The following is an 18,939-nucleotide window of genomic DNA, read 5'->3' as shown; positions in this document are numbered from 1 at the left end:
AGAGAGAGAGAGAGAGAGAGAGAGAGATAGATAGATATACCTTCTTTTTGACATTACAGTTGTATATAAAAGTTTGGGCACCCTGATGATTTCCATGATTTTCCTTTATTTGTTGTTTGGATCAGCAATTTCAGTTAAATATATCATATAGCAGACAAAACACACTGATATTTGAGAAGTGAAATTAAGTTTATAGGATTTACAGAGAGTGTGCAATAATTCTTTAAACAAAATTAGGCAGGTGCATAAATTTGGGCACCCCAAAAGAAAAATACGTCAATATTTACTACATCCTCCTTTTGCAGAAATAACAGCCTCTAAATGCTTCCTATCCACCTTATTCCGAGCCCCCATGAGGCTTTCCATGAATTATGGATGAGACTTCCGGTATGAACCGGAACCGGCGTTTGTTATGTTAATTGTTCACGCGGATCCACTTTCTACGAGGCGTAGAGACGTAAACAGCAGGTGTCACAGCTTAAATGAGACAACATTACAATCCTGCTGTCCACAAATATAGAGAGGTAGGACGGCGACATACGGGAGCATTTTTAGCTCCTTTCTTAGCTCTCGCTCCGGACGGGAGGCAGTGAACAATCTGAAAAGCTCTGAGGCGCATCAGGACCTGCACAGTAATAAGGTCGCTCCGGTTCTGTTAAGAGGTCTTGGGACACACTTATTTACTTTAAGGCAGACTTATAGCAGTCAGCAGAGTCCCACATCACCGAGCCTGGGTTTGAGTTTCAGCAACAGGTGAATACAAACAGCAGGTGTTCATGCAGCGCAGGTCAGGACAGATCTCCAGGTGGGTAACTTTAGTTAATTGTAATCCATTAGCTAATGTGACAGAACACATGTGAGCCTTCATTAAAATAAACTGTAAACCATATTTTTACATCCCTCCTGGTCCAGTTGACACTGATATTCCTCCAGCAGGTCATCTGGACATCTGCTTCCAACATTAGTGGATGAATTTGTTGCAAAGAAGGTTCTGCTCTGCCCCAAATATCTGAATCTCTTTAAAACACAGTCATCACTTACCAGGTGTAATGTGTGTTACAGACAACAACAACAACAACAACAACAAAACACTGTATGAAGAAAAATAAAGAAGGATGGAAATAAGATGCTTTCAGTTGTTTATTTTTTATTGTTACAAAGAAAACAGTGTCTTCATTACATTTTCAACGTATCTTCCAAATGTAAAAAAAAAAACAACTTTATCTGTGTTCTGTACATGTCACATTTTCCACCAATCCAGGTTTTTTGCTTTTTGAAAAGTGTCTCTGTGCAGTCAGTTACACACGTTGTGTTAGCAACATGCCTTTTAAAAGCTTTTGGCAATGCTGCTTTCATTGTTTCATGAGGCAACCACACAGTGAGATCCTTCATGTGTTCACACATAATGTCTACCCACAGTCCCACTGTGCTGCTGACCTGACCTTGTGATATTTTAATCAATGTTCCAAATCAGCCAGGACAAAGTTCTGTCTTAGTTTGATCAAAGTTATTAGAATTTGGGCCACAAGCAGCATTGATGGTGAAGTGCTTGAAATTCTGAGTGGAATCCCTGCAAACAGGCGGGAGTCTGCATCACTCTCTAGATGCAGTCAGCTACGGGTGTGGAGGGCCTGGTGGATGCATTTCACACGTGATGCTGGGCCCTTTTGAACAGGTACAATCTTCTCCATATCTGGGTCCAACATGATGACTTTGTTACTGCAAACAAGTGCCTCACCCCGATCCATCTCATCGGGTTCATCTGAGGGCAGCGATTAAGGACATTATGATCAAGAAGTGATGCATTATGGTTTTCATTGTAACACTTTATTTACACCATTAACCTTCCATCAAACCCCCAACTTCCCACTGGTAACAGCATCACCTCTGTGCTCCAGAAACCAAGAGAAAACCTGGTACATAATAACAGCTACAAGATTAAAATACTGTATTGTTGAACATTTTATGTCTGTACTGAAATTATGCCATTTTTAGGTTCATACTGACCAGCAGTCCAAATACATTTTAAGTTTTAACTCTTCAGAAAAGGCTAATGCATGTTTTTGCTAATATTAATAAGTTAATATTACGTTGATTTGTCCTCCAGACACATGAAATCATACCTGTTAGTCTGGTGACACTGCTGACAGTCCTCGTTAGCTTCTGGTCTGTCACATCCCAGCCACAAACTAAGACGTTCCCCTGTGGGCTTTTTGTCAACAAAGCGAAAAGAGCACATGTATAACAATTTAGGTGGTCTTTTAAAGTTGAGTTTTTTCAGCCACATCCTTCTGGGTTCCTCATATCTCGGTTGGCGGTGGAAACTCTCTCAGTCCGGATGCACGTTAAAAGCATCGCTGTTGTAGCTGCAGATTTTACTTTGTGTGGTTGTTAGTATAACCGCGAACAGCGCAACATGTTCCCGACTTGCGCAAGGACATTGTTTAAATGCCACGGGAGCTGAAGATCGTCTAGAAAAGAAAACAGTAATCTTTCAAATAAACCAGTCTAGGAAATGAAAACTGCTAGAAAACAATGGCTCACTGCTACTTCCAGTGTCTAACAGGAAGCCGCACCCATAATCGCGCCCCCAGGAATGAGGTGGATAGCTTCCATTGAGAGTCTGGATTCTGGATGAAGGTATTTTGGACCATTCTTCTTTAGAAAACATCTCAGGTTTGTTGGTTTCCGAGCATGGACAGTCCACTTGAAATGACACCACATATTTTCAGTAATATTCAGGTCTGGGTACTGAGATGGCCATTCCAAAACATTGTACTTGTTCCTCTGCATTAATGCCTTAGTAGATTTTGAGCAATGTTTAGGGTCTTGTTCTCAAGAATCTGCTGATATTGACTGGAATCCATGTGACCCTCAACTTTAACAAGATTCCCAGTACCTGCACTGGCCACACAGCCCCACAGCATGATGGAACCACCTCCAAATTTTACTGTAGGTAGCATGTGTTTGTCTTAGAATGCTGTGTTCTTTTTCTGCTCCTTGTTATGTCCAAATAGCTCAATTTTATTTTCATCAGTCCACAAGACCTTATTCCACAATGAAGCTGGCTTGTCCAAATGTGCTTTAGCATACCTCAAACGACTGTTTTTGTGGAGTGTACGCAGAAAAGGCTTCCTCTGCATTACGGCATCATACAGCATCTCTTTGTGCAAAGTATGCTGTATAGTTGAATGATGCACAGAGACACTATCTGCAGCAAGTTCATGTTGTAGGTCTTTGGAGCAGGTCTGTGGGTTGACTATGACTGTTCTCACCATCCTTCACTTCAGCTTATCTGAGATTTTTCTTGGCCTGCCACTTCGGGCCTTAATTAATACTGTGCCTGTGGTCTTACATTTCCTCACTCTGTTCCTCACAGTGGAAACTGACAGCTGAAATCTCTGAGATAGCTTTTTGTATCCTTCCCCTAAACCATGATGTTGACCACTCTTTGTTTTCAGGTCATTTGAGGGTTGTTTAGAGGCTCCCATGTTGCCACTTATTCGAAGAGATGCAAAGAGGGGAAACATTTGAAAATGGCCACCTTAAATACCCTTTCTCATGATTGGATTCATCTGTGTAGGTCAAGGGTCAATGAGCTTACCAAACCAATTTTGTGTTCCAATAATTAGTGCTAAATGTATTCAAATCAATAAAATGACGAGCGTGCCAAAATTTATGCACCTGCCTAATTTTGTTTAAATAATTATTGCACACTTTCTGTAAATCCTATAAACTTTATTTCACTTCTCAAATATCACTGTGTTCGTCTGCTATATGATACATTTAACTGAAATTGCTGATCCAAACAACCAATGATTTATAAAGGAAAATCATGAAAATGATCAGGGGTGTCCAAACTTTTGCATACAACTGTAGTTCTTTTATTGGGCCACTGGGGGGCACTGCAAGCTCTTGTAGATGGCAGGGATTTTTCCAAGGGTTATTGGGACAGTGACATGAGCATTGAGCGCTTTGAGCTCAGTTGCCTTCACCTTAAAATCTTCAACACCTGTTTCTTTTGGACTACAAATTTAACAAAACTGTGTTTTTAATTGAGACAAAAGCTGAGATTTTGCCATCACTTTCTAAAACAATACCTTGTTTTATGAAGTTTCAGGTTCTTGTTATTTTGAGCAGTGACATAAGATGCTTTTTTAATGCAGAAACGACCACTTTAAAACAACAGAATTTGTCAAATAATTTTTTTTCATTTTTCAGAATAAATGCCAAATAATCACATTTTGTTAATCTGCGGGCTGGTGTTGCAGGTCGATGTGCCTGTAATCTGATGGCCGATGAACATGCAGGTGCTGTGAGTCTCGTGCGAGTTCAGGCAGAGCACTTTACCCATGACTTCATTAGAGGAACAACATCTGACCATGAAGACATCACGGGGTGACATTAGATTAGAAGTCAAGTGTCTCTGATGGACAGAGAGCAGCTGGCTGTCCTGAAAGCTTTACGCAATTAAGGTGTGTGTGCACGTGTGTATGTGTGGATGCGTCCAGGATGCCATCCTGTCTGCAGGCGGATTCCGCTTCATTTTAAGTTACTTATCTCAGGGGATAAAATCTGTGGCTGCCCTGCCTTTAACTGTTTGTGTTGTTCTCTGGTTTTTTCAAAGGTGAATCAACATTCTGTGCAGAATAAAAGTAGACAAAGAGCACAATACATATTTGCCAATACATGTTTGAATATTTATTTATTTTTGACATGCTTTTTCTGATACATACATGTTTTTTTCTTTTAAGACTGTCAGAAGCATTTTGACATCTCCTGAGATAGGAATGCCACACATACATACTAAATAAAACAGCACTCATTGAAGCTGAAATATAAAACAAGTTATCAGCTAAATTTTTACTAAGGCTGTGAAATACCTAAGACCATAAATGTAGTTATTGTTATACAGATGAATAAATATGACCCCAAAATGCAGACAATCACACACTGACTTGGTGACAAAGGTGATTTTATTTACCAAATGGCATTAATCAAAGTCCAAAAACTAGGGATCTGTCCAAAGTGTATCACACACGGGCAGAACATGTGGCGAGGCTGGGTGCAGCTGGTACAGGATGTGCTTGAACAAACTAGTGAGGAGTGGATGAATGAGTTGGTCTTATAAACTGCACAGGAGTAGATGATTGCTTGCAAGAGTGAGTGGCAAGTAGGTCAGCCAAACCCAACCTAAGACTCACAAACAGACCTGCAGGGGGAGGGGAAACACTGCAGAAGATACAAACAGAAAAAAAGTCACATCCTAGCAGTTACTGGGCTAGGCACATGCCCTATAAAATGTAGTGAATGAATAGATGCAAATAAATTATTCCTTCCTCAATCAATACTGTTATCTGCTTTATTTCCAAATTAAAAGGGCTTATATTGTGGACACACTCAGTAAAATATGGTGAAATTTGATGCAACAGATCAATTAAAAAAATCATCATCAGCATGAGAGTATTCTGACTTTATCATCATTTCTATGCATATTTTTAACCTGTGTGTCTTTGGATGTGGGGGAAGCTGTAGCACCTGGAGAGAACCCACACAAACACAGAGAGAACATAAACATAACTCCAAACCGAAATGCCACAGGTGGGAATCAAACACATGACCTTCTTGCTGTGAGGCAACAGAGCTAACCACCAAGTCACTGTGCTGCCCACATTGTAAGCTCTCTTTAAAAAAAAAAGTTCTTTTGACTTCCTCGGGGGTCACCTAATCAGATCTGATGTTGATGTGGCACATGTTTTATGCCCAATTGAACTTTAGATTTCACAGATAATGGACATGGGTGTTTATGAACTGGGAAGCGTTTGCTTTGGAAGCAAACACACTAACCGCCACCACACAACCTACATGACAGGGTGTATAATTAACTAATCTAAATTATATCATACTTGAAGGGTAGGGCCGACACGCTACGGTATAAACTTGAACGTGATCTCGCCTGATAGAGACATGAGCTAGATGATGCGTAATGTCTTAATTTAATTTTCCAAAATTTTTCTCCTTTGTGTAGCTGCAAGAAATCTGTACACTCTGCATCCATTTTCAGATTGATTTTCCCACCCATCACACAACATCATGTCGTTTTCAAACCTTTTGGCGAGTAACACCATGCGCCCAACAGCCATGTGTTTTGAGGTGTGTGTGTGTATGGGTTTACTCGTGCGTTGGAAACCACATGGCTGCTGTCACTCAAAACTCTGGCAAAACAGTGTTGCCAGACTCTATATACAGGCACTCTGGGCTCCAGCCACCAAGACACCTAGCCAGAGAAGCCTATAACTTCTTCTGGGTTGTCTGAGTGTCTTGGTGGCTTTCCTCACTCTTCGTGTTCGTCAAACAGTCACCCTATTTTGTCTACTCCACACAGATTTACCATAGATACAGATTCTTTGTTATTGTAACAAGTTTAACAAAAGGGAAGGTGCAAGGTGCAAAGTGCAGCCTTTCAGCGCAAATATAAACCTGAGTAAACCATGTGCAGACTTAAAAGGTCTGAGGAAGAAAAGAAAAATAGAAAAATAGACATAAAATATAACCAAATGAAAGAGTTATGTCCAGAGTGCAAATTTATATATATATATGTGTGTGTGTGTGTGTATGTATGTGTATAAGAACATAGTAGCAAAAAAGAGATTGCATATAAATAAAGAAGAGAAAAAGTATGTACAAAACTGTGGATATTTCAGTGGCAGTGGATATTGCACTCATTTCAAGTGTGGGATATGACATGGCTATTTGGTTCCAATGATTGTTCATAGTTCTTGCTCATAGAGTGCCATACTGTTTGTATTTCTTCATAATTCATGTAAATAAAGTCCCAAACATATTCAATGACTTGGAAATGTCCATTTATCCATCCCCTGACTTGTCTGAAGAAACCTGTGCAATAAAACTGATTATTTGCAGGTATTATACCAAAGTGCTGGGATTTTATATTTTTAATTAATTTATATCAAGTTTCATAGATTTGTTTTCAGCTTGAGTTTAAGGAAGGTCATTTGAGAAATTTTTGTAATTTTTTTGGTATTTTATTGTATTTGAAATGGCATAAACAAATTCAAGTGTTCCAATACTTTGGGAGGTCACTGTAGATGCACACAGGGGTTACCATGATGACATACCAGATGCTAACATGCTAAAGCTAATGGGGTCCTGCAGTTTTTTTAATGTTACAAAGAATGTGGCTAGTTATGTATGAAAATTAGTAGCAGCTTATCATTACGCACATCGTTAATTTGCAAATACACTCAGCGTGCCTGTTTTCACATGCTAGCAGGTCCAAGGTGGCACTGCTCGATCGTGATATAGTCATCTTCATTTTGGAATTATTTGGGTCCATTGCCTCAGTAGGAAGACAACTTGTGGTTGGACCTCACTGCAGAATCCAGACAAGTAGCCTGAAGCACACACCTGAAATTGAACCCCGGACTGTGTGTATATATATATATATATATATATATATATATATATATATATATATATATATATATATATATATATATATATATATATATATATATATATATATGAACCCGGACTGTGTATATATATATATATATATATATATATATATATATATATATATATATATATATATATATATATATATATATATATATATATATATATATATATATGGCAAAACAGGTGGCCACTTGCTCTGTCGGAAATCCAGCATAACAACATGGCAACAAACCAGATATATAAAACTTTTGTATTTCCCATTAGTTTTTACTTGTATTTCAGATTTTACTGCTGCTTTTCAGTTGTTATTATTGTGGTAGTTGGATTCATGATTATGAGTATAATTTTGCTTGCATGTATGTACAAGCAGAATGTGTGCATGTGTGTTGTGCACCCGCTTATGTAAGGTGTATGTGAATGTTGCACTGTAGAAATATCAGAAAAAGTTCTGCGCTCGACTCAGACCATGTTCTTGCTGGTCTGTCACTTTTCACTGCCTCTGCCAACTCTGACCACACCTCATGTGAAGACCAACACACCCATGGGTGCACACAGGAGCACAAGTACACTTGCTATATAATCAACATAGGCACTGGGTGTGAAAATTGCAACATTAGTTGGAAACTACCAATGACTGTGCATCGCTTTAATCCTAAGTGGGTTTTTAAAGGTGTTTTGGGAGCTTTTGATTCATGTTCGATTGGCACTAACTGATGTTGACTGTGGTTAAGTTTTAAGAGCAGAAACTGTGGGCTAAAAGTCTTTTTTTTAATCTCCAAGGTGGTGCACATATGTGCCCAGTAGGAGTGTAGCAGCTCCACTTTGTAATAATGTAATTCTTGTCTGTAATTGTTGAGTTTGAAAGTGAAAAATAAATTCAGTGAAGTCCTACTGAAAGTGAATTAAATGTACCACACAGGTTTGTTTGCTTGTAGAAAATTGGACGATTGCTGATTGGGGATCTACGTTCACTGCTTTTGGAGGTAATGTCATGTTAGAGTCAAATATAAAATCCTACAAACTCAAATATCCAACTAACATGAACTTTTAATGAATTTGCATAGGTACCCGTCTTCACCCGGGTAAAGAGTACTTACAAAATTGTCATTCTTTTTCATAAAAAAAAAGAGAAAATAAGAACACCATTGGTATCACCACATGCTGCTCCTGTGTGGTCTTTTAAAAGTGCTGTATGATTGTGCTAAAATGACCAGCCTTGTACTGTTTCGTGTTAAGGTATTTATTGTACATTTAGATTATTTGTAGGGATGTGAATCGTACAACAACACACGATTCAGTTTGATTCCGATTCTTGGGGTGACGATTCGATTCAGAATTGATTTTCGATTCAAACAGCTCTGAGAAATAGTTATATTATTTCAAAAATATTTATGTTTAAGAAATTGCAGCTTTACAAGGTTAATCAAGTGATTCTAGATGTAAATTTACTTATCTGCTTTGCTTGTTCAGAGTTGGCTGGCAGTTTAGCGAAGCGCTGGTCAGTCATCAGCAGATATCGCTGCTCCACTCCTTTTAGCTCCAGGTCATAGCGTAGCATGTGGGCTTGCGGAGTTAGGGTTGCCAACCGTCCCTTGGAAAACAGAATCGTCCCTTATTTGGAAATAAAAGTGTGCATTCCGTATTGACCTGAAACGGGATGCAGTTTGTCTCGTATTTCTGTGAGAATCAAAACGTCTGGCGCTTTATATGGAAACTTACGGTAAATTTGATCCCAGCCTCTCTCCTGCTCTTCACCAATGAGCTGACAGACACGAGTTGACGATACAGATTCACTCTTATCTCATTGGTCGAGGGACATCTGCTCGCAAGAAGATCCCGGACGAGAATCATGAGCCGACGACGGTTGTCGGACGACCATAGCAGCATGACTGATACCGACACCGACACCGACACTGGCACTGCAGATACGCCTACGAACAGCAATGTCTGTAACGTCGTTACTCCTCCTCGAAAAAAACAAAACAATAAAGAAAGCAAAATACATGGGCAAATGGGAAAAGGTGCACGACAACAGCTATAAGTATTGTAAATATTGTTTACTTTTTCAGACTTTCACTGTTACATTGTTTTGAATGATATTTTTTTGTTAATTTATACACTTTTATAACAATAACATGACAGAGAAAGATTTATTTTTAAAGACATATTTTTTATACTTTGAAGCAGGACAGGATGCTCATATTGAAATTGTGAGTGAAAATTTATTTTGCACTAAAAATAAATTGCTAAATAATAATTTGTTTTCCGCATGTTCATATCATAACAAATGCATGTGTGCATCTACTTAAATTCAGGGTCAAGTGGTTAAATAGTCAAATGGTTAAAAATCGTTTCACACATGGTCAGTTGGCCGGTCCATGGAAATAGAGACTGGAATGGACGTCACGTGACTAGCGGCGTGCTGCACGGCGGCCGTTACTGAGGGTGGAGAGAGACCTTGATCCTGTTAAACAGAAGCAATATGAGGAGAAAAAAGGCAGCCAGTGCTTCATCATCAACTGCACGAACCACAAAAACAAATTCTCCAATGCTAAAATGAACTGTACAAGCGCCTTAATGTAATTATGTAAAACAAATGTCTATTTTAAAGTCGTTATGTCGCAATTTAATGTCAATATACTGAGACTATAACTCAGCGCCATAAGTTCTTTTCATTAAGCTGCGTTCACATGCGGAAACAAAAATGTTTAAATATATTTATGTATATATATATTTGCAGCTGTTGTTTAATATGATATGTACATGTGGTCACAGGAGGCATTTAAATTTTAACAGTGTGGTTGGGGGGATGGAGGAGGAACTTTTTACCCTGACTGAGGGTCAAAAGTCATAAATTCTGAATGGCTTTATATCTACTTGTAATAAAATGTTAGTAAAAATCATATATATGTTGTTGTCATTAAAAGACTAGCAGTAATATTACAGTGGAAAAAGCAGCAAGGTAAATGAGCACAATGTCAAGGCATACTTCAGATTTATATTTTAATACATAAGGATTTTTTTTATCCAGACATTTATGGGTTTGTTAGACCTTTTAATTAGCATGAATACAACTTACAAGGCTTCATTTATAAAAATCCATCGACAATTATGATGACAGGAAAAAAATCACAGTAAATGAACAGAATGGAATATTTTCCACAAATTTCCACACTTTACATAAAACAACTAGACATGTATGGGTTCATTAGAAAGAGCAATGAAAGGGCTTTAAAACAATACTACTTTTATTAAAATCTGTTAACAAATAGTGACAATAGAGCGAGAAAAGCAGCACAGTTTGTCGTAATTTCCCCAAATTTCTGCATTTTACATAAAAGTTTTGGGGTTTTTTTCACACACACATGCATAGGTGCATTGGAAAGAGCTTTCAAAGGGCTTTGAAACAAGCCTACATTTATTAAAATCCATTAAGAAATAGTGACGCTAGTGCAAAAAAAGCGGTCAGTTTATTATTGATGAGCTGCACATTTCCACCCTTAGTAATGGCGCCTTCCTGTCCTGAGTGACGCTAATAGATAGAGGCGCGCATGTCCATTCCAGTCTATATTTCCATGGGCCGGTCAGCCCTGCCAGTGAGGTGTCCCTTATTTATTTTTCAGAGAGTTGGCAACCCTATGCGGAGTTGAAGTGTTTCCGAAGTAGCTGACTTTCATTTTGCAGATTTTGTACACTGCATAAGTCATGCCAAGCTCCTTCTTACGCAGCAAATAATAAAATCCAAAATGCGCTCAAACATTTGCCTTCAGCAAAGACGGTGCTGGCTGAATTTACTCTTCATCCGCCATGTTAAGCTACAGCTCATGAATGTTTGAAGCACGCCAGACCCCCCCTCGTGGGGATGCTGTAGTACGGAAGCCATGCAAACAGTACACGCAGCAAGTAAGTAAGAAAATGTTTTAAAAAATGCTTTCTAAAAATCGATTCTTGGACATTTTGGATCGATTCAGAATCGTAATAAATAAGAATTGCGATTCGGACGTGAATCAGATTATTTGATCTGTGATTCTATTGTTTCATGTTTCATGCACATCACCCTTGTTCTTGAAAATAGGAACCAGCACACTTCGTCTCCACTCCTCAGGCATCCTCTCACTTTCCAAGATTTTATTAAACAATCTGGTTAGAAACACTACTGCCATCTCTCCTAGACATTTCCATGCCTCCATTGGAATGTCATCTGGACCAACTGCCTTTCCACTCTTCATCCTCTTCATAGCAACCTTCACTTCTTCCTTGCTAATCTCTTTTACTTCCTGATTTACTCTCACCACATCATCCAGCCTTTTCTCTCGCTCATTTTCTTTATTCATCAACTCTTCAAAATATTCCCTCCACCTTCTCAGCACACACTCCTCACTTGTCAGCACATTACCATGTGCATCTTTTACCACCCTAACCTGCTGCACATCCTTTCCAGCTCTGTCCCTTTGTCTGGCCAATCGGTACAAGTCCTTTTCTCCTTCCTTACTATTCAACTTCTTGTACAGCTCGCAATATGCCTTTTCCTTTGCTTTTACCACTTCTCGCCTAACGCCGCATCTCCTTGTACCCCTGTCTACTTTCTTCATCTTTCCGACTATCCCAAAATTTTTTCGCCAACCTCTTTCTCCTTATGCTTTCCTGGACCTCTTCATTCCACCACCAAGTCTCCTTGTCTTCCTTCCACTGTCCAGATGTCATACCCAGTACTGTCCTAGCTGTCTCCCTCACCACATCTGCAGTACTTTTCCAGTTGTCCAAAATTGCTTCCCCTCCAACTAGTGCTTCTCTCACCTGCTCGCTAAATTTCACACAACAGTCTTCCTCCTTCAGCTTCCACCATCTGATCCTTTGTTGAGCTCTCACTCTCTTCTTCTTCTTTACCTCTAAAGTCATCCTACAAACAACCATCCTATGCTGTCTAGTGACACTCTCTCCTGCTACCACCTTACAGTCTATGATTTCTTTTAGCTTGCATCTCCTATAAAGAATGTAGTCCACCTGTGTGCACCTTCCTCCACTCTTATATGTTACCCTGTGCTCCTCCCTTTTCTTAAAGTAGGTATTCACCACAGCCATTTCCATCCTTTTTGCAAAATCAACTACCATCTGTCCTTCCCCATTCCTATCCTTGATACCATATCTACCCATTACTTCCTCATCACCTCTGTTCCCTTCACCAACATGCCCATTGAAGTCTGCTCCTATCACCACTCTTTCATGCTTGGGCACACTCTCCACCACCTCATCTAACACACTCCAGAAATCTTCTTTCTCCTTCATCTCACAACCTACCTGTGGGGCATATGCACTGATGATATACATCATCACCCCTTCAATTTCCAACTTCACACTCATCACCCTGTCAGACACTCGCTTGACCTCCAACACACTTTTTGACACATTTAACAGTGCCGTCTTTAATTACTGCGAAAACACTGCAATGGATCAAAACAGACAAACTTAATAAGCATTTTGAACAGAAGCCTGTTAATGACGGTGAAACAGTTTTTGAACAAAATGCTGCTTGTTGGCTGTAAGATGGTGTTAGTTTGACACTGTTCCCTGGGTGTGATGAGGCAAACAGAACCGCTTTAGATCACAGCACTTCCATGGGGTGGGAACCCTCCCGCAGCCGGCGAAAGGGTGGGAACCCTCCCGCAGCCGGCGAAAAAATATCCACCTTTTTTCCCTCCTGCGTTGAAACTGGAAGTGAGCTTACAAATGCGCTCATTGGTCGGTTGTGGTTGGGCATATATGGTTGCGTATTTACTTTATTGAACCAATGGTTGGGCATATAGCCACTCCTTTCAGGATTTATGTGTCAAGCTGTGTAGTCCACGATCCCAGTTTCTCCCAGTAAAACCATAAAACCGTTCTGCTCTTTATCAGTGTCCTCTAACTTTTCTTGGGGGATCCTGAAACATTCCCAACCCAGCTGTGAAATATAGTCCCTCCAACACCTCCCTGGATTGCCACCTTATCGCCGTGGAGGGGTTTATGTGTGTTGCTGTTTGGAGCTTTGGCTCCTGGTAGAGTCACCCTTGGCAAATTGGTCCCAGGTGAGGAGACAGAAATGGGCGATTAAAAAAGGACCCATTATGAGTAACACAGTGAAGGATAGAGTAACCTTCCCCTGATTAGGGAGAAACTGGAGTCTACTCCTGGAGCCAGTTCTGGTGGGAAGCTATCTGCAGATCCCAGTGCACAATTACAGTGTGCATGTCTATGTACGTTTCTGTCTAGTTCTGGCAAAATGTGCATTCATATTGCGTCATCTTGTAGTGTATGAATGACTTCCTTTTAAAGTCTCCTTCCTTCATGTCAAGTTTTGAAGTACTCTCAGGTTTCAGTAGTTCATTCTCTGTCTCCCCCCCTGTCTGTGTAGTATTTTGTATTTTCTTTGGTGTTGTCTCAGTGTGTTAGTCTTTGCTGGTGGTCCATCAGCTCAGAACCCCGTGGGGTCGATCTACACAGTCATCTGTTTACCCACGCTCTCCAAAGCATTACTGTCTTTAAATCAAGAGGTGATGTGCTGAAAAGGAACCCCCCCCGACAGGCATCTTTTGGTTCTTTCTTTTGCTTTTCTCACAGTTACAGTTTATTTGCTCTCACTGCTCCATCTCCAACACTTTTTTTGGAGTGTTAACTCCTTGTGTCAGGTTATTGTGTTTGTTGGCCGTCATTTTGTTGCACGCCACACTGAACCACCCAGTTTACAACCTTATTGCTCCAGAATAGACTGTCTCTCTCTCATCGTCTTTCTTTCCACTATGTGAGTTCTGTTTTTACTTCTTTTGCTATGCAAACTAAATGATAATTGGGCTGGAACGTTCAGCTCGACTGCACACTTGACACCGCTTGTCTGCGACTCTTGTGTCTGCCGTGCCTCTTATTCCTAATGCCTCATGACTCTCAGCGCTATTTATACACGAGTGAAGGTTTCCTGGCAGGAGCTGCCGAGTGATACCAGCCCAGGAAAGAATGCTCATATTCGGGGCCTCTGAGGAGGGTATGGCCCTGGCTCCTGGAAGTCGCTTCTCTTTGATCCACCGCTGGTTGTGAAAGCAGGTGATCGACTTGAGTTGAGACTCTGTCTTGAATTCAGTCTCAGCTTCGTTTGCACCAGAAACGGTTCATGTTTGCATTGACATGGGTCAGGTTCTGGCATTTAGTTCTTATCTCTGCATTCAGTTCAATTCAGTTTATTTATATCACGTCAAATCACAACAAAGGCACTTCACTGAGGTAAGGTGTAATCGTACCAACCCCCCTGAACAGACATATACAGGTGACAGTGGTGAGGAAAAACTCTCTTTGATGGTTTTGAGCAAGAAACCACAAGCAGACCAGACTCAGAGGAGTGACCCACTGCTGAGGCCATTCTAACAGTTACGAAGTTACAAACCCAATTCCAATGAAGTTGGGACGTTGTGTGAAATGTAATTAAAAGAATGTTTCACAATGTTCAGTTGCAGGGAATTTAGGGATTCCATCATCTACAGTCCATAATATAATCAGAAGATTCAGAGAATCTGGAGAACTTTCTACACATAAGCAGCAAGGCCGAAAACCAACATTGAATTGATTCCTCAGGCAACACTGCATTAAAAACCAACATCATTGTGTAAAGGATCTTACCGCGTGGGCTCAGGAACACTTCAGAAAACCATTGTCAGTTAACACAGTTCGTCGCTACATCTACAAGTGCAAGTTAAAACTCTACCATGCAAAGCGAAAGCCATACATCAGCAACATCCAGAAACACCGCCGCCTTCTCTGTGCCCGAGCTCATTTGAAATGGACAGACACAAAGTGGAAAAGTGTGCTGTGGTCTGATGAGTCCACATTTCAAATTGTTTTTGGAAATCATGGACGTCGTGTCCTCTGGACAAAAGAGGAAAAAGACCATCCAGATTGTTACCAGCACAAAGTTCAAAAGCCAGCATCTGTGATGGTATGGAGGTGTGTTAGTGCCCATGGCATGGGCAGCTTACACATCTGTGATGGCACCATTAATGCTGAAAGGTACATCCAGCTTTTGGAGCAACACATGCTGCCATCTAAGCAATGTCTTTTTCAGGGACGTCCCTGCTTATTTCAGCAAGACAATGTCAAGCCACATTCTGCACGTGTTACAACAGTGTGGCTTTGTGGTAAAAGAGTGCGGGTACTAGACTGACCTGCCTGCAGTCCAGACCTGTCGCCCATTGAAAATGTGTGGCGCATTATGAAGTACAAAATACAACAACAGAGTCCCCGGACTGTTGAACAACTGAAGTCATACATCAAGCAAGAATGGGAAAGAATTCCACCTACAAAGCTTCAACAATTAGTGTCCTCAGTTCCCAAATGCTTATTGAGTGTTGTTAGAAGGAAAGGTGATGTAACACAGTGGTAAACATACCACTGTCCCAGCTTTTTTGAAACGTGTTCCAGGCATCATTTCAAAATGAGCAAATATTTGTACAAAATAAAGTCTCAGTTTGAACATTAAATATCTTGTCTTTGTGGTGTTTTTAATTGAATATAGATGGAAGAGGATTTGCAAATCATTGTATTCTGTTTTTATTTATTTATTTATTTATAAAAAGAGCATAGTGGTGCAAAGTCCATCTTAAGGCCAAGGTTTACAGTTGGATGGAACATTTCAGAGTCCTCAGTAGGGTAATAGGTGATTCTTAAGCAGACTTTTGGTATGTAGCATCAGCCTCGCTCGTCTTGTATCCCCACCTCTGGTGTCGCAGACCGAACGGTCCGCCCCTAAAAATCAGTGTACCTTTTGCATCTGCGCATGTGTCATTTCAGACTACAGCAGCACGTCTGAGACGGAGCAGTCAAATGGATTAATGGGATTATTAACCATCAGATGATAAAGGTAAATCCTCTTAAATCATTCTAAAGTCAGTTTTCTGCAGAAACGAGGTGAAATTCTATGACGCTTTGAAATGTCTGGCGCGCAGTGAACTAATCACCTAGCATCTCGTTTAGTCGCGGCACTCTGATCACTTCTGCCGCCTTTTATGATGAAATAATGCTGAATTTATGTAGAAATGAGGGTGTAAAGCACATGCTTGTGCAGGTTCATGGTTATTTGCATCCAGAAATGGCCTCATTGAACCTCATTGGCCTCAGACAGTGGACTCATCTCTGTGCTCATCCTGTTAGACCTCAGTGCTGCTTTTGATACTGTTGACCATAAAATTTTATTACAGAGATTAGAGCATGCCATAGGTATTAAAGGCACTGCGGTGCAGTGGTTTGAATCATATTTATCTAATAGATTACAATTTGTTCATGTAAATGGGGAATCTTCTTCACAGACTAAGGTTAATTATGGAGTTCCACAAGGTTCTGTGCTAGGACCAATTTTATTCACTTTATACATGCTTCCCTTACGCAGTATTATTAGAAAGCATTGCTTAAATTTTCATTGTTACGCAGATGATACCCAGCTTTATCTATCCATGAAGCCAGAGGACACACACCAATTAGTTAAACTGCAGGAATGTCTTACAGACATAAAGACATGGATGACCTCTAATTTCCTGCTTTTAAATTCAGATAAAACTGAAGTTATTGTACTTGGCCCCACAAATCTTAGAAACATGGTGTCTAACCAGATCCTTACTCTGGATGGCATTACCCTGACCTCTAGTAATACTGTGAGAAATCTTGGAGTCATTTTTGATCAGGATATGTCCTTCAATGCGCATATTAAGCAAATATGTAGGACTGCTTTTTTGCATTTGCGCAATATCTCTAAAATTAGAAAGGTCTTGTCTCAGAGTGATGCTGAAAAACTAATTCATGCGTTTATTTCTTCTAGGCTGGACTACTGTAATTCATTATTATCAGGTTGTCCTAAAAGTTCCCTGAAAAGCCTTCAGTTAATTCAAAATGCTGCAGCTAGAGTACTGACGGGGACTAGAAGGAGAGAGCATATCTCACCCATATTGGCCTCTCTTCATTGGCTTCCTGTTAATTCTAGAATAGAATTTAAAATTCTTCTTCTTACTTATAAGGTTTTGAATAATCAGGTCCCTTCTTATCTTAGGGACCTCATAGTACCATATCACCCCAATAGAGTGCTTCGCTCTCAGACTGCAGGCTTACTTGTAGTTCCTAGGGTTTGTAAGAGTAGAATGGGAGGCAGAGCCTTCAGCTTTCAGGCTCCTCTCCTGTGGAACCAGCTCCCAATTCAGATCAGGGAGACAGACACCCTCTCTACTTTTAAGATTAGGCTTAAAACTTTCCTTTTTGCTAAAGCTTATAGTTAGGGCTGGATCAGGTGACCCTGAACCATCCCTTAGTTATGCTGCTATAGACTTAGACTGCTGGGGGGTTCCCATGATGCACTGAGTGTTTCTTTCTCTTTTTACTCTGTATGCACCACTCTGCATTTAATCATTAGTGATCGATCTCTGCTCCCCTCCACAGCATGTCTTTTTCCTGGTTCTCTCCCTCAGCCCCAACCAGTCCCAGCAGAAGACTGCCCCTCCCTGAGCCTGGTTCTGCTGGAGGTTTCTTCCTGTTAAAAGGGAGTTTTTCCTTCCCACTGTCGCCAAGTGCTTGCTCATAGGGGGTCGTTTTGACCGTTGGGGTTTTTCTGTAATTATTGTATGGCCTGCCTTACAATATAAAGCATCTTGGGGCAACTGTTTGTTGTGATTTGGCGCTATATAAATAAAATTGATTTGATTTGATTTGATTTGATTATAGAGTTTGTTGCTTCTGTTCCTCACTGGAAAGCAGCTCAGAGAATGAAGAAAATCAACATTAGTGAAATAGAGATCAAGGTGCTTGTGTGTGGCCACAGCAGTGAGATGACATTTAATGTAGTGTGTGGCAACACTAGTTGGCAACTGTAAGTCTCTCAGTAGTTTTGAACCCAGGCATTGGTAACGACCATTCACGCATGGTGTCACATGATGATTCTTAACAATCCCCAGAGCTTCAGACAGTCTTTTGGTGACGTTGGAATCATCTCACTCCGGGTTTTATCTTATCTGGTACAAGGCATTCTTTTTGTTTAAGCCGTATTTGCATAATTACAACCTCTTTAGGATTCTTACATGTGTTATTTGAACACCCTTTGAATTTGATACTTATCTCATACGTATTTGTTCAAAGTTCTAAGCATTAGGGTAAAATAATGGTGATACTTCATTAGCTAAGTTATGTTTACATAATTAGTTAATTATCCATTTCAGTTTCTAGTATTTCCAACAATACAGGTGAATTTGGACAACAATTCAGTCCTTCTTTTGCTGACAGATACAAGATGTCCAGTTTTTTGACTGGTTTCTTTGATCTTCATAACTAATTAACATAAAGTAGCATATTTTGGGCCCTTTCACCCCTTCTATTGTTCTCTATTTTTAATGTTATTCGTGAGGTATATCAGAGGAGAATCCCACATAAAACATTTTTTTGCAATTAGTGGTGGGTCAA

Source organism: Thalassophryne amazonica, chromosome 2, assembly GCF_902500255.1.
Source record: "Thalassophryne amazonica chromosome 2, fThaAma1.1, whole genome shotgun sequence".
Classification (NCBI taxonomy): domain Eukaryota; kingdom Metazoa; phylum Chordata; class Actinopteri; order Batrachoidiformes; family Batrachoididae; genus Thalassophryne; species Thalassophryne amazonica.
Note: the sequence above shows the minus strand (reverse complement) of the source record.